The 3,767-nt window shown below is 37.9% G+C and overlaps 1 long non-coding RNA gene across 2 annotated transcripts in view; it reads right to left on the bottom strand.

Moving 5' to 3' along the window:
* The window catches only part of LOC111828183, a 39,049-nt gene that overhangs the window by 4,255 nt on the left and 31,027 nt on the right, over positions 1–3,767 (bottom strand). For both annotated transcript variants that reach the window (XR_002831966.1, XR_002831965.1), the window contains exons 3-4: positions 2,875–2,901; positions 1,603–1,633 (exon numbers count right to left, since the gene is read on the bottom strand). This is a non-coding gene — a long non-coding RNA (uncharacterized LOC111828183). The remainder of the gene's footprint in view (positions 1–1,602; positions 1,634–2,874; positions 2,902–3,767) is intronic.

The raw sequence follows: 3,767 nt of genomic DNA, 5'->3' as shown, positions 1-3,767 counted from the left end.
CCTAGAGTCAAGTCCCTGCCCACCACCTGCACGTGCTTTGAAAACACAGGAGACCCAGACCCGGCCAGCCCCACCCACATTGGGTGAGAACCAGACCCGGCTGGCCCCACCCCCATCAAGCCCCTCCAGGCAGGGGCTGCAGCCTCAGGTCCCCCAGCCTGACACTGGGGGGCCATAGTTCAGGTCCCTCGTCAAGCCCCACCAGGTGGGGGGTGCGGCCTGAGGTCCCCCGGCCCGGTGCTGGGGTGGGGGACGTGGCCTGAGGTCCCTCGCCCTGGCCAGGTGCCATGCAACCTCAGGTCCCTGCTGTTTGGTCATGATGTTACAGCATCCAGGCCAATTTGCATATTCCTTTATTATATAGATAGATAATATCACCTATCTCCGAATGAAGGATACTTTTGAAAATGTAAGGGGCTGCATTTATAAATATTCTTCTATTTTTCTAATGAAATAATCAGAGATTTCAAGGAATTAAAATATGTATGTCAAGCAGTTAGAACAGCATCTGGTAGACAGTACATGCTCAATAAATGGTCTGTGCCTTTGCACACCTGTGTCTTTGTGTTTCCACTATGCCCATTCTGTCTATAAGTAAATACTCAGGGAATGAACAACTTCTATTGGGGGTTCACTGGATTCACATTAACCAATGGCCAAGAGGAGCTGAAATCTACAATAGTTGTCCCCCAACCCTCCCTGGCTTCCCACTGCAGTTCGACAATCAGTTGAGGCAGCTCTGCCACTGTATTTATTATTGTTCGAAAGCTTGTAATGGTCTTAATTATCCACGAAAGAGTGAGATCATGTGGTATTTTTTCCTTCATTGACTGGCTTGTTTCACTTAGCATAATGCTCTCCAGTTCCATCCATGCTGTTGCAAATGGTAAGAGTTCCTTCTTTTTAACAGCAGCATAGTATTCCATCGTGTAGATGTACCACAGTTTTCTAATCCATTCATCTACTGATGGGCACTTAGGCTGTTTCCAGATCTTAGCTATGGTGAATTGTGCTGCTATGAACATCTGGGTGCATATATCCTTTCTGATTGGTGTTTCTGGTTTCTTGGGATATATTCCTAGAAGATCCCACCTTGAATCTCTTATTTCTTTTTTCTGCCTTATGGACATTTTATTCATTCTTTAAAAGATCATTATGTGTTTCTAGGTAAACAGCTAGCTTCCTATTCTAGAACCACATCCTCTTTGAAATGACCAAAAGAATACACAAATAAGAAAAAACTTACGTTCAGCACCTTAAAATAGGGATGAATACATTATACATGCTAGAAAATCTATGTGTGTTTGCTAGATTTAGTATAAGAGGGTCCAGATACAGAAAAGACACCCAAAACAACTTGTCACTTTCCTCCTTTAAAGGTAGCTGATATCTCAGGAAGTAATAGAGAAGATTCAAAGTGTTCCTTATGAAACAGACAAGGGACAGATCTCCAAGGATCTCTTTGTTATGAGGGCTTAGCAATATTCAAAAATAGCTGTGATTGGATTTCTCACAGTTCTAAGCTACTATTTCAATGACAAAAACAGAAGAGAGCACAAATGTGAGGGATGAAGACAAGACAAGAATATACAAAGTAGAAACCTCTATTCAGAAAGCTGGTCCATTCTTCTACCTGATGTGAAAACAATATAATATATAATAATTAAAGCAACAATTGATGCAACAATATTCACAAAGCACTATTCAAAAGCAAACTCAAATGTATATGAGTTTTATTAACTTTTCTTAGTCCCGTTTCCTTAGTTATAAAGAAGAAATAATGATTGATGAAGATGGCAAAAATAAAGATAATAGGGCCCAGCTGGTGTGGATCAGTGGCTGAATGTTGACCTATGAACCAGGAGGTTCAATTCCCAGTAGGGACATATGCCTGGGTTGCGGGTTCAATCCCCAGTGTGGGGCGTGCAGGAGACAGCCAATCAATGATTCTGTCTCATCATTGATGTTTCTATCTCTCTCTCCCTTCCTCTTTGAAATAAATAAAAATATATATATTTTTAAAAGATAATAGAGTTTATGTGATTTTTTAGGTAACATAATGCATCTTAAATAATTAACACAATAATTCCTACCTTAGTATTATTATTGTAATTTTCCATGATCATTTTTATATAATAAACTTGGAATTTCAAATCACTTGGAAAGTAACTCTACAACAATATTGATTAAGAAATTGAGAGAAAATTGAGTTTGACTATTACATCTTGAATTACTTCCTGTAACTACTGATGGATAGTTACATATTTTTGGAATGGAAAAAGTCTTATTTAGCAAACATCAAAGATATAATACATAAGGAAAATATTATTTGATTTGCTACACATAAATAGAAACAAAAAAATAATTAACAAAAAACGTATTAAACAACTAGAGGCCTGGTACATGAATTCATGCACTGGTGGGGTCCAGCTGGCTTGCCCCAATGGGGGCCATTGTGGGCAGGGCTGGCCTGGGTGAGGGGCTATGGGCAGTTTGCCGGCTAACCCTGCCCCCAATTGGGGTCAGGGGTGCCCACTCTGGGGCAGGGCTGGTCAGGACAAGGGGCCGCAGACATTCCAGTTGTTTCACTGTTTGGTTGATTTGCACATTAGCCTTTTATTATATAGGATATCAAATGCAAACAACAATGTGAAAAAATATTCCCAATATAAACTGGGAATTTAAATATATTTAAAATATATAGAGCATGTATTATTCAATAATAAAAATATAGATATTTAAGAAACATGAAAAAGATAAATTGAATAATGCCTAAATGCATATGATACATTTTTATTGAGTAACTACCATATGTCCACTATTGAATTAGGAACTAGGATATAGTAATAAAATGAGAGATTGGATGGTATTTACCTTCATGGAGCTTATCTTTTGGAAAATCTAAAAAAGCAGAAATACAAATGATCAATAGATATACAAAATATTTTCCTCAGTAAAAACCAAAGACATGAAAATTAAATCAAGATATAAATTTTCACCAATGTCCAAGTTTTAAAAGAATATGCAAGAAATAGTTCTCTGCTGGTGAAAGTAGAAATTAAAGCCACTTTTTCTTGAGGGCAATTTGGCAATATCTATCTATATAAAAGGCTAAGTGACTGACCATTTGTCCATCCAACCGTCTGACCGGCTGGTATATATGATGTGCATTGGCAATTTAAAAATAAATGTTGACTTGTGCATGGGTGATACATATAAAGCTCTTGCTGGTGCCAATCACAAGCAACTGAATGGCCGGTACCTATGAAGTGCACTGGCTATTTTGACATGTAATTTTTTGCAGTAACATAATTACCACATGAATTTTTCTTCTAATTAATTTCCTTTCAATGTGCATGAATCTGTGCACTGGGCCACTAGTCTATATATATAAAAGGCTAAGTGAATGACTGTCCGTCCAACTGACCAACCAGTCGGCACATATGACACGCACTGGCAGTTTAAAAATAAACGTTGACTCGTGCATGTGTGATACATATAAAGCTTTCACTGACACCACTCGCACGTGTGTTTCAATCTGTCATTGTCGATTGTGAATTTGGTTTTTTTTATTGACATTCAACATGAACCACATCATGATTTATTCATCAACCGTCCGACCAACCGACTGGTCTATAAATAAAAGGCATTTAATTAAAAAAATAAGCGGGACTTGCCAAATTAAATAAAAATTTGGTCGGGGAGGGGAAATGGGTTTTTTTTTTTTTAAATTTTTTTCTTCTTTAAAAAAAAAAAAAAAAAGGGGA

This window comes from Myotis lucifugus, unplaced genomic scaffold (assembly GCF_000147115.1).
Source record: "Myotis lucifugus unplaced genomic scaffold, Myoluc2.0 scaffold_293, whole genome shotgun sequence".
Classification (NCBI taxonomy): Eukaryota; Metazoa; Chordata; class Mammalia; order Chiroptera; family Vespertilionidae; genus Myotis; species Myotis lucifugus.
The sequence above is the reverse complement of the archived record's forward strand: the minus strand, read 5'-3'. Positions and strand labels throughout refer to the sequence as shown.